Raw genomic sequence first — 13537 nt, forward strand, 5'->3', positions numbered from 1 at the left:
TTGCCTGTTTACTTCAGTTCACCTCACCGCAGCACTCGTTAAATCTTCTTTTCTTCAGAGTTCCTGAACCTCACCGTGTTCAGGGAAAGACGGTCATATTTATAGAAGATGCTACTATGTGCCAGTCAGAAGAGAGGCAATTTTAGCTACAGGAATTTGTTTAATTTCCTCAACAGTCTCATGAGGAAGAGATTACCATCCCTCTTTAGAAAAAGAAAATGAAACCCAAAGGCATTGAATAAGTCACTCAAGGTTACATAGTGAATAAATAAGAGAGAGTCATTTCAAACCAAAGACAAAAGTAGACTCAAAAGTCTCTTTTCTTTCCACCGTACTGTGCTCTAATGAGAAAATCCATCCAATTAAAAAAGAAAGCCTGGTGTACCATTTGATTCTCCATGACAAAGTCACATATTTAAGACCTGAGGTTTACTTACTCAAATGAATTTTTAGAGGGAATAATTGCAGGGACAGTATGTGTATGTATGTGTGTGGGGGGGGGGGTGGTGGTCGGGGGGAGCAGAACAAGGCAAACAAAATAAGTAGGAAATTAAGAATGAGACACTCAGACAAGTGTGTTCCTCAGTTTGGTCCTCAGTTTCCACAACTGTAACATTTCCATTGTTCCTTCCAGCTCTTCATGTTGAGTCTCCCCTGTGCGAAGGAAGGCACTCCATTTTCTTCTATCATTCGCCTCTCTTTAAAAACTTTTGTTTCTCTAGAAGGCAAATCAAGCCTGACAGAAAAATTATCTTACAGGTGGGACACTTGTAATATAAACCTTGTGATGTAGCTTCTAGGTGCACACACTGTTAGGGAAGCTGGTAGGCCTGAAAAGGAATTATTTTGTGGTGAGCAGATTTTCCTAGGATGAATTTCTTGAGTGATGGTGGGGGTTGAAATGATTCCGTGTCTTTGGTAATCACCCCCTCCTACTTCAGTGACACAGGCAGAGATGATGAAGGAGAGGTTGCCTGGGTGGGTAAGAAACAAGGTGAGTATGGGAGTGAATGAGACCAAGTTCACCATGCCTCGGGGATGAGATTTTGAAAGATGCCGTGGCCAGGGCCAGTGTCGACCTCTAGCCAAGGAGAAACTAAGCATCAAGTGTTGAGCATGGTGAAGCTTCTCAAAGGCAACATTAAAAATGTGGGCAGAGGGGCGCCTGGGTGGCTCAGTCGTTTGGGCGGCCGACTTCGGCTCAGGTCATGATCTCACAGTCCGTGAATTCAAGCCCCGCGTCGGGCTCTCTGCTGACAGCTCGGAGCCTGGAGCCTGTTTCAGATTCTGTGTCTCCCTCTCTCTGACCCTCCCCCGCTCATGCTCTGTCTCTCTCTGTCTCAAAAATAAATAAACGTTAAAAAAAATGTGGGCAGAGATTAATGATGAGTTAATGATCATTACTCGTGATACCAAGTATCACGCCTTTTCCAAGTAAATGGAACGAGAAGGTAGTCCAAATAAATCCAAAGAGTAAAGTCTAAGGAACAAGGTCTGAGAGTGAACCAAATGGTCTTCTTTATTGAGTACAAGTATGTGCCTATCACGGTTAGTGTGGGAAACCATGGTTTACAACTCATACTGGGGTCAAATTAAGCCAATACATACTTATTTCTTACTTACTGGTTTGTGGAGTCTTAAAAAATTTTTTTTCAACTCTTTTAACGTTTATTTATTTTGAAGAGAGAGAGACAGAGTGTGAGCAGGGAAGGAGCAGAGAGAGGGAGACACAGAATCTGAAGCAGGCTCCAGGCTCCAGGCTGTCAACACAGAGCCCGATGAGGGGCTTGAACCTGCAAACCATGAGACCATGACCTGAGCCGAAGTTGGCCATTTAACCAACTGAGCCACCCAGGAGCCCCTGGGAAATCTTTTTTTATAAAAACAATAGAGGTGGAAGGAACTGTAGAAACTACCTTTTCTAACTCCTTTTATGATACATGAACTACTTCAAAACCAACATTCTTCAAGTCTTCTAAAAATGGTGAACATTTCCACCATTTTTAGGCTTTCCCAATCCTTTGAAGGACAGTGGTTAAGAACACAGGATGTAGGGTAAGTCAAATGGACTTGGGATGCCAACTATAACCCTCAATAGTATGGCCTTGGGCAAAAACTAATCTTTTTTTTTAAAGAAAGTGCAGTTCTCCCACTTTCAAGGGGATGTTGTGAGATTACATGTTTATAAACTGTTAAGCACATGAATGGCACAAAAAAGTGCCCAATAAACATTAACATCCGATATTACGTTTATGTAAACACATCACATTTTGATTCTATAAATATCCTACAAGGTAGTTATTATTAGCCCATTTTATGTGTGAACAGATTGAGTCTAAGAGAATTTGAATTAAGCTGATCTTGGCAACAGCGTTAGTAAGTGGAAAAGTTAGGAAATAAACCCAGGTTTCTCTAATTACAAAGTCTGTTTGTTTTCAATTAAATCATAGTGCCTTCCATATTGAGGACAATTCTGCTTCCCAGCAACTGGGAAGCAACATAATACGGTCCTTAAGGACATGAGACACAGTCCTTACAGTACTGTGAACATTAAGTGAGATAATAAAAATAAAACGCCTTTGCACACAGGGCATATGCTATTCACTTTTACTAAATTTCTGCTAGTATTTCCATCACTGGCATAGAGACTGGTACAGAGCAGGTGGTCAGCAAGTGAGGGCTTAATAAACGATGGCTTACGCTTTGAGTTTTTGGAGCATCCCCGATAAAGCCTACTTCCGCTCAAGCACTGTGCGTACAGATATGAGAGGACATTTATCACGTCTTTTCCAAGTCTCTTCTTAAGGCTAGGTGTTGCTAGTTCCATCACCTTCCTTCCAGCTGTTTCTCACGTCTTCACGGCCAGGGTCACCGTGGGAGAAACCCAAAGGAGAAAGTCACAGGCTTGTTCTGAGCCTTGACTCCCCCCGCCCCCTGGTCACCTAGCCTCATTTCCGTTTCCCAAACAAGACATATTTTGTGAAGCACAGTTCTGATTTCCCCCTTTACTCTGAAGAGCAGGAAACTTTAAAGAAGGGCTGAATTCAACCTGGGTAAGGCCCACAGAGTGGAAACATTTGATGAGCCAGTAACACTTAGAGTGCCGCCTGAACACCACGCATTTGCGATGGGAAGTGGTTTTTAGATTCTCCTCTGAAGAGTTGCCTCATTCAAATCTTCTCTCTTAGTAAGGTATTAACCCCCTCACTTTTAGCTGTATACCCTGCAACCTCTTAACCCAAATTTCTCTCTCTTCCAATATCAAAAAATAGGACAATGTGATCATGGCCAATGATCATGGGAGTGTGATCACGTGGTATGGCAGATTACATGGGAGAATCATTATTCCCAAAGGAGATGGACAGTTACTGCCCCTGCAATTCTAGTACACCTGACACGCAGGAGGGTCAGACAGCTTTACGTTAGAAAGATGTGGAGGGAAGCTAGGAAGCACTGACTAAATCCTGAGGCCAATCAACCCTACTTGGAAGTTCTCTAAGGCGTGGATACCAGAGGAGGCCCACATGCCTTCCATCATAGAACGGAATCCCATTGTTTCCCTACTGAGAGAATTCTGTCTTCCGGAATCTGAGATGGATAGCCATTACTATGTTAATAGCTAAGTTTCTTTCATTTATTCAGACACTCTTGGCAAATTTCCTGGTGGTGCTAATCAGCATTTATTGAGGTTATTTTTCCTCTGCTTTTGTCTGTTGTTTTATTTTTGTTACACATTGTGCTGGGCTTTTTTCGACTATGAATTATTTTATTTCATCTGCATTGCACATGTAAGAGCTAGGTAGGTATTGGTATTGCCACTTGAGGTGAGAAAACGGGAGCTTAGAATATTTATTACTCACTAGTACTCCTGATTGTGACTGTTCACACTTTCCAATATTCGTATTCATTGCCAAATTAATAAAAAAGCTAAGACCCAAGGCCATAAGGAACTCAGCCTCCCGGGTGATATAGCTCGCTGGCTAGCTACATAAAGGAAGCATACTCTGAAATTTAACCTTTAATAACATGAAAAACAAAGTTAGGCAGTACAGCCTCACACCAGATACATATAAATGTGCTTAAGATAAGCGTTTTGTAAAGGTATGAAGGCAAAAGCTCAAAAGAGAGATGAATCTTTAAATACCCCAGGTTAAGAAGAAACTCAAATTGGCCATGGTGGGAAGTATGTGAGCCGACATCGTGGCAATGCATAAGTGGATACTGGATACAGAATAGGCTCTTATGGTTGGTGGCTGAGATTTAAATACTCCCTACGTGACTACAAACAGCAAACCTTGAGCCTGAGTACAGTGCAGAGTGAAATTTTTACCTTGTATCAAGGGATCCTGCAAGGGGTTTCACTTGTATTTACAGGGTCCTGGGTGGATAAAAAATGTCTCCCATGAGGAATCAATTAAGGTTATGCTACTTGAGGTTATGGGCTCTGAGTTTACAGTTCCCCTATGGCATAGGAATCCTAAGCAGAGCTCCTGATATACAAATTAGTTATAGATCCATGAACAAACTGCATGTCATTAGGGAAGAAATTATAAAACATTCCCAACCTGGCCTATGTGATTCCAGCAGAGAAAGAGATATGAAAGCTCCGTGAAGATGAGCTCACGATCACCAATTACAAACAATTTGGGGAAAGATACACCATGAGGCAAGTCAGCAAACACAGCCACTAGGGAGATAGATCAAGAATTCAATATAATAGAATAATGTGAAAGGGGCTATAAAATTTTAAAAAATGAGTACATTAAAGAGAAGCAAAAAGGAATTATAACCAATATGAAAGAAGAGTGTACGATTAAAAAAAGTGACAGGTGCATTTTATAAAACACACATGTACAAGCACACCGTTTCTCAAGATGATAAATAAGTAGCTGTGAGGGAAAACTCCTAAAGGAGAGCTTGCACAGAAAATTAGATAAAGAAGGAAAAAGAATTAGTGAATATAGATCTGAGGAAATTGCATGACACGTGGTTCGGCAAAAAAAAAAAAAAAAAAAAGATACGGAAAATAGGAAGGAAAGATGAAAAGATACAGAGGATAGAATAAGTTTTTCCGACATGTATCCAGTAGGTGATCCAAAAAAGAGAACAAAGGTGGGGGGGTGAGTAATATTTCAAAAGATCATGGCTTAGAAGTATCCCAATTAACAGGAATGCGTGAGTCTTCGCGATAAAGAAGCACACTGAATTCTGAGGGCCATAAAAACCACAAACGGCAGTTAGAAACATAATAAAGAAATACAAACACCAAACACAGATCATTTTTAAAGCAAGCAGAGGGAAAAGACGGCTATCTATGAAGATACAACAATTAGACTGGCAGGAGCGTTGGATGCAGGAAGCCCCTGAAATAATATTTGCAGCGCTACAGAGACGAATCAGAGAAAGGCCAAGAGCAAGAACAACTAGCGAATTATGTAGATGCATCTAAACATGACTTGACTGTAGAAAACAACAAGATGATGACTAATGGAGATGTTGCAAGCAGGATGGAATTGAAATGGCAGTTATCAATACTTGGCCGCTAAAAAGGGGCGATGGGAGTTTAAGCGTACTAAAATGCTTGTATTTGGGGAGAGACAGGCTAACGTATCGTAAACGTTGACACTGCTGAATCAGTGTTGAGTGGGATGCTATTAAGGATAGTCTCTCAAGAACAGCACAGAAGTAAGAATTTTTAAATCAGTGGAGCATGAAGATTGTGTTAATCTGGAAGAAGGCAGGGAAGGGGGGAAAGAAGAAAAGAAAGAAAGGAAGTTAGCAATCACAAAATAGTATCAATGGATAGAATGCAGAAGCCAGGATAAGACTTAGTTATACATGGAGACTACTACATAAAACATCATCAAGAACGAATGGACGACCCAATAAATAGTATTAGAAAAACTGACCATCCAAATTGCAATAAATAAGTATACGAATAAATAAGGTCCTTACTTCATAACATCCACAACAACAAATTCCAGGTGAATTAAGGATCAAAAGTGAACAACAAAACTTTAAAACTTGTATAAGAGAATACAGGAACTTATGTTCGGTTTTGGGCCAGAAAAGGAGTTTTTTTTTTATTGTTGTTGTCTTGTTTTTTTAATAAGGCACACAAAGACCAAACCATAAAGGAAAAGATGGATTAGCTCTGGATACCTTGAATTTCAAAGCATTGCGTAACAGGTGGACCAACGTCAAAATGAAAAGACACAGACTGGTACAAATTTTAGCAAAACACGTCCTTGGGAAAAAGTTGGCATAAAAAATAGGCAACGAGAGGAAAAACAGCCTCCTTACAGAACAGGCGGATCATTTAAAAAGAAAGAGAGACATCTTTTTATCTTATGAAAAGTACCTTATGAAGAAAAGAGACAAAAATGGGCCATAAACAATAAAATTCCATCTCACCACTTTTAGCGTTAGTGTGAACAAGTTTTAAAAAATACCAGGTGCTGGTGAGGATGTAGAGAAATAGCAACTGTCGTTTGCTGTTGGCAGGAGTTTAGGTTGGGGTCCGATTTGCACAGCAACTTGGCCACAACCATATGTCTGAAAAGAGCATGCCATGCCTATTGCATGACTCCTCTCTCAGGCAGACCATATATTTTAGGAAAGTTGACCTCACCTCTGGATCTAAGAGTGGCTCGGTACTAAATTCTGTGTGTTAGAAAGAGATGAGCGGAAGTTCTTCTATCTGCCCATAGGACAGCTACGGGACTTAAGGGGATCCAAGCAGACAAGAGTTGGTACTTTTCTTTGATGCATCCCTCCTGGCTAATTGCGAATTAGGAAGCATACACCCTCAGCAGCCAATGCCAGTCGTTTTGGGACCACAAGATGGGGAGCTGGCCGGGGACCGAGCCAATGCTGAGCAGCCGGAGCTGAGAAATGGAGAGAAAGCAATTCTTGGTCTTATTTTGAGTCACCACATAAATCCTCTCCTCAAATTAGTGATCTCTGGACTTTTCAGTCATACGAACCAAGAAACTGTCCTGGGCTATGTAAAGTCATTTTGAGGGTTTCTTCCCCCTTGTAACTACAACCGATAGCACCCTGAAATGAGTAGGATTTAAGTAGATTCAAGGAAAAGAGCTTAACCAGACAAGTGGGATCAAATGGAGATTGTGTTGTGCATATATTTTGCTTTGCTTTGAGCATGTTCTCCCATACTATCCTGTACTCCCCAAGCTTATCTTTTTTTCACACTTCCTAAGAAAACCTGCTTCTTTCCTCCATAAAGTGTTGGTGCCATATTTATTTTGCTCACCATTTTTTTAAATGTTTATTTATTTTTGAGAGAGAGAGAGACAGAGCGCGAGTGGGGAAGAGACAGAGAGAGAGAGGGACATAGAATCCAAAGCAGGCTCCAGGCTCTGAGCTGTCAGCACAGAGCCCGATGCGGGACTCGAACTCACTCACCAACCGTGAGATCATGACCTGAGCCAGAGTCAGCTGCTTAACCGAATGAACCACTCAGGCGCCCCTATGCTGTTCATCACTGTATACACAGAGCAGTTAAGTGCCAGGCACATGGTAGGTGCTTAAGAAATACTTGTTGAATTGATGTTGAATGAAAAACATAACATGAAGCTGGTGGGCAAGATCAAAACCAACAGTTGACAAAATCCATACAGAGCAGGCCTGCCCGGGGCATCCTGTTGAGCCCATGGGCCAAGAGGTAGATAATGCAAAATAGCCAGTGGAGTGCTAGGAGGAGAGACAGAGCTTAACAAATGCCGTAGGGAGACTAAGCTTGCAAATTCATTCATACATCTATTTACTCTGGAGGAAATGGAGATTGGTACTTACATACATATGACTTACTTACTTTGTGCCAGAAACTGTGCTAAAGACTTGACTTTTACCTCATTTACTTCTCGTGACATCCCTCCAGGTGGTTAACGTGATAGAACCTAGCGCCTATTAAGTATTCGATGTATTTAGCGGTAGTAGCTGGATAAACGAATAGATCCAAGTCTTGTGGGTGTTTTTTTGTTTTTGTTTTTTATTTTGTTCTGTTTTGTTTTGTTACCTATCCTGTTGCTTTCCACGAAGATTGCTTGGGTGCCTCTCATGGGCCAGCATAATGGAAAGCAATTGCTGAAGCAATGAGAGTGATCCTGGCAGATGGTGCTTCATTGATCTGGTACACCTTTTTCGGAGCTTGATGAGCTCTGAAAAGTCCTACCTGATGCTCTTAACAAAGTTTAATTCATCGGGAAAATGATAAATCCAACCTGTGTGTGACTTCCGCCTGTGTGTGATTGATAGAGAGGGTAAAGGTTTTGGAAGATGATATTGACAGACAAGGCGAGGACAGATAATGGAGCTGGTTAAAATATTAAATATTTAGCTAATAGTGGTTAATAAAATTAATTTTAAAGGGGTGGACCAGTGAGAGCCTAGGAAGGAGGCTGTTTCTATAATCAGGTGCTTGAGAATCTGTCCCAGGGATTGTCAACAGGAATGAAGAAGGACAAATACAGCCTCATGAGACCATGGAAGGAATGTACCAGAGCTAGTGTCATTGCCACAGGCAAGCGAGCTTACTGGGTAAGAACGTAGATGGTAGAACTCAACTTCCAGGTTATTACTCTGTCTCCTCCACTGAACCTCTAAACTTCAATTTCTAATCGATAAATGGAGAGAATAGTAAGATTCACCTTATAGGGATAGAGTGGCAAAACAATTGCCCGGAACGTAACAAATGCTTGATAAATATTATTTGGTGTTATTGTTTAGGGGGTCTAAGAGAAAGGATATGTCAACAAGGATGGAACAATTTGAATATAAATAGGGAAAGAATGCTATCTATAGAAAGAATTGGGAGAGAGAAGGATTTGGGCAGAAGAGGATTTTTTGGATGTGTGGCTTCAGATTTAGCGTTTGTTGACGGCTACTGTGTGCTCAGCTCTGCACCAGTCTCAGGGATGCTTGGGGAGAACTTACCGGGCATAGCTAGCAGAGGTATGTAGCTCACGGAGGCAGTTGCACCCAAGGGCTCACAATTTTGGCTTCAAAGCCAGACTGTCTAGTTTTGAATTCCTGTTGTGTCATTTAATTTTATTTTCCTCTCCACTCTCATCTGAAGACAAGGGGATGAAACCAACCCTAAGTTCTTGAGAAACCTAAAAGATAATTTAAGCAAAGTGCTTACAGTAATGCCTGGCAAATACTAAGAAGTCTGTAGAGGTCATAATAATAGAAGTATGAATATAAGTGACAGTAGGCATAGCAACAATATTAACATTTGAATGACTACCTGATGGTCAGGTGAGAGGCTCAGAACAACAGGGTACGTTTTGCAGAAGGTAACGCAGAGGTCAGAATGGAACCATCATGGTAAAGAGTCTTTTCCGTGGGCAGAGAAGAGACACGAGGACTGGAATTTGAAACAAGGAGAAAAAGAGCCAGTGCTGAGAGCAAATGGGCCAACAGAAGGAAGAGTGGAGAAGAATGCAGAAAAGAACACACGTCTGAGAGCCGAGGAAAATTGCTTCCGCCACAGGGAGCCAACAGAATCTAACAGCACCGAGAGGTCAAAGAACTTGAGACTTGATGCAAGATCTGGGGCAAGTTTCCGAGCAGTTTAGGAACCACTAAAGGGGCAGGGATTGGACTATCCATGGTTAGAGCAGGGAACACCGATTGGAAAGTGGAATGAGTTGGTAGCTTAAAGTGTCACACAGGTAGACGCATCCTCAGGACGAGAGGCGTTTTGTCTCCTGCATGCATTCAGACCTAGCTGGCATGGCCAGTCAGCTGGGCCTCTTACTCAGTGGCCATGGAGAGGGCTACCTTTCCTTCCTTAGCACGGCTTTGGCCTCCCAGCCTCCCTTGCGGTTAGGTATAGCCAGGTGACAGAGCTGTAGCCAATGGATGGGAGCTCTGAGTCATGCGTACCACCCAGGCCTGGCCCGTGATAATTTTCCTTAGACAATCCTCCTGCCCTTTCCTTGTCCCCAGCTGAATGGGGAGACAAGGACTCCAAGGACATAGAACTCCAAGGGGGAGAACTCCAAGGACATAGAAGGGACCACTCCCTGGCAGAGGGGACCTTGGTCTTTGAATGTCCTGGATTTTCCTGTCCCCTCCCCGCATGGTCTCCAGATGATGACCGGAGTGAGAAGTAAAAATATTAGGCCATTGATACTTTAAAGTCCTTGGTCACAGTGGTTAATCTACCCTGACTAAAATAGGGCCAGCAATGGCCACTTACCTGACAGGTAAGTCCCATTTCCTTGCTAATGGGACCCTAATCATAATAGGTTAATTGGCATTCTTTTGCTTTAAGGGAGTCTGGGTCCCTCCTCGGCTCTAGCCAGGGAATGGGGTATGATTGTGTGTGCGCATGTGTGTGTGTGCGTGCACACACGTGCATGTGTGCGGTCATGGCAATGACCCCCCCATACCATCTTGTCTGTGAATGACTCAGTAATGGGCATAGATCAGTGAGACGTGGAGAGAAGTCCTCTGGGGAGGTTCAGGGAAATATTCCTCATTCTTAAAAAAGGACTCAGAAAGTGGCAATTATTCTCCTTTCCTAATTGGGCACATTATTATGTGAGGACATGATGCCTGGAACTGTAACAGCCACCCTGTGCTCATTAAGAGAAAAATCCAAAGGCAAAAGCTGACAGGCTAAAGATAGCAGAATCCCAGGGTCGTGGGGCCGATCCTGGAAGCATCCTACTACCATAAATGTTTTAGGTGAGGTAGTGATATTTTCTTTCATTTATGCCATTCCTCATTGGTTCTTTCATTACCTATGTCAAAAACATACTAACCAGGATCTTGGTTAGGATTAAATCAGTGAGGGCATGAGAATTGCGAGCCGTGTTGTAGGTGATCAAGAGTGTTGGGGCGCCCGGGTGGCTCAGTCGGTTAAGCGTCTGACTTCAGCTCAGGTCACGATATCGTGGTTTGTGGGTTCGAGCCCCGCGTCGGGCTCTGTGCTGACAGCTCAGAGCCTGGAGCCTGTTTCGGATTCTGCGTCTCCCTCTCTCTCTGACCCTCTCCCGTTGATGCTCTGTCTCCCTCTGTCTCAAAAATAAATAAATGTTTTAAAAAAATTAAAAAAAAAAGAGTGTTATCACAATAACCACTATGATCATCGCCATCGAAGCGTGGATCTCCTGACCCCAGCCCAATACTTCAGATCGCACTGCCTCCTTGATCTCAACAACAACAACAAACTAAATAAATAAAATCTCCTTTTCGACTGTGACACAATGTATTCCAAAGGTTGGGATAATGGCCCGAGAAAGACAACCAGAGCCTTGCGTCTTTTGGAAACTGAGGCTGTGGAGGAGATTTAGTTATTGATGACCCTCAGATGTGTCTCTCAGATAATGAGACCTTTAAAGGGTACAGTGAAACCTTCAGATAACAGGTGTCCTATACAAATAATGGTATTGCTAGCTGGATAATATTTAACAAACACTCCCTCCTTATCACAAGTAATTCAAGGCAATAGAATAGAATATTATAGTCCATGACAAGCAGCAGGTGGGGAGAGTGTGGAATCCTTGTTATTTCTAGTAATTGATAAATAAAGATAGATGCAGAGCCTCTCGCAGTCCTGTTTCCGGCCTTCATTCAGGTTGTTCAGGAAGATGAATGCTACTTTAAGAAAGATAATGCCTATATAAAGACCGTCTTCATCCTCCCAGAATCCAATAAAGGGAATCAAATCAGATACGTGGCACGAGGAGGTACATGAAATGAGAGGCTATTTTCTTGCCATTGAACGACAATAAGGATGATAAGAATAACAATAACAGTATCGCGAAGAAGACTGAGGAAAGGAGAACGGGGACTTTTCTTTGCCATTTTCCTCTTTATCTGTGTCTTTCGTATATGATCTCTTTAAATCTGATGCTCAAACCCGTGAAGCAACCTCCGTTGTCCACATTTAACAGATGAGGAAATTGATGCCCGGCCACGTTGAGATCGCAATCAAAAAGTACAGACGAAAAACTTAAATTCAGGTCCCCGAGTCCGAACACCATGTTGCTTTTGCTTAAGCGCATCGCCTTTCATTTCTTTCTCTCAGAGACAGGACTCTTGGGGGGCCAGAGCCAAAGACCCAGAAGACCCAGAAATTAGCCTTCTTCCTCTCCTCCAAGGTGCTGTCTGAGACACAGGAAGATGCCTCCAAGAGAAGCCGTGTTCGTAAGGTCAGAGAAGACCCAAGACCAGGGCTACTGGTTCTGACTAAACCCTGCAAAGGCTTTGTAATTTGGGGAAAGTGACTTTCTCAGCTTGTTTCTTTAGTTTTAAAAGCAAAGAGACTGTGTGTCAGAAATATGTTATGGTATCACCCTTTGTTCTCCTGTTTTGTTTCATAACAGTTGACCCTGTTAAAGAAGAAGAAAGAAAGAGAAGAAGAGAGGAAGGAAGGAAGGAAGGAAGGAAGGAAGGAAGGAAGGAAGGCTCCTGACTTATCAGAGAGAGGCATACAGAGAGAAAGGGAGGGAGGGAGGAAGGGAGGAAGGAAGGAAGCCTCCTGACTGTGTTATTTAGGCTTGTCGGATGTAGGTGTTCTCCTAATCTGCATAAATACATAAAGGTACTTGTGCCTGTCACTTTCCATATAGATCTTGTGCCACAAGCTCTAATTGTACAGAACTGAAGGTGTTGGCCATGAGGACTTCTCTGCACCACAGAGCTAACATCAATACACGTAAGCCTGTAAACACTCTCACAAATCCAACTCATGCCAGAAGCAAGTCATTGGGTGATTGGACACACATCTGCTCTGTCCCAAACTCTCCTGGCTCTGTCGTCTTTATGGAACACGGACCTGCTAGGATCCCTCCTCCTGCCTCAGACTGGAAACCCAACTAGACCTGTGATGTTTTTCATTAAAAGGAATTGGATTTCCTTCTGTGCCCCCCACTCCCCCCACCGCCCTTCTTCCAGAAACATTTAGCCTGTACGTTTAACTGTAGTTTAAAGCAGAACTTCTGGGGCACCTGGGTGGCTCAGTCGGTTGAGCGTCCGACCTCGGCTCAGGTCATGATCTCACGGTTTGTGGGTTTGAGCCCCGCAATCAGGCTCTGTGCTGACTGCTTGCTCAGAGCCTGGAGCCTGCTTCAGGTTCTGTGTCTCCCTCTCTCTCTGCCCCTCCCTCGCTCACACTCTGTTTCTCTGTGTCTCTCAAAAATAAATAAACGTTAAAGGAAAAAAAAAAGCAGAACTTCTTCCTTCTTAAGTGGCACTTCTGCTGAGCTCTGGACTGTATCCATTCATGTTACAAATCTGCCTGCTCTGTAGGTGGGCGTGTTCCTCATTTATTCTGCGGAACAATCATGCCAGATAGGGATGGACCGTCCCGTTTCCGGGACAGGGAAAACAGACTCGGAGGGCTTTGGCCCCGCATCAAAACTAATGGTGCTCCTGAGAAGTCAACCTGATTTCCCTGTGGGCACGACTTTCTGCTCTAACGCCTCTCTACAAATTGGCGCGATGCTGGATGACATCAGGCTGGATGACAGTCTGATTTCTCCGAAGCTTTGGATACATTTAT

The sequence above is a fragment of the Panthera pardus genome, unplaced genomic scaffold (assembly GCF_024362965.1).
Source record: "Panthera pardus isolate Hobbes unplaced genomic scaffold, ASM2436296v1 HiC_scaffold_7, whole genome shotgun sequence".
Lineage (NCBI taxonomy): Eukaryota > Metazoa > Chordata > Mammalia > Carnivora > Felidae > Panthera > Panthera pardus.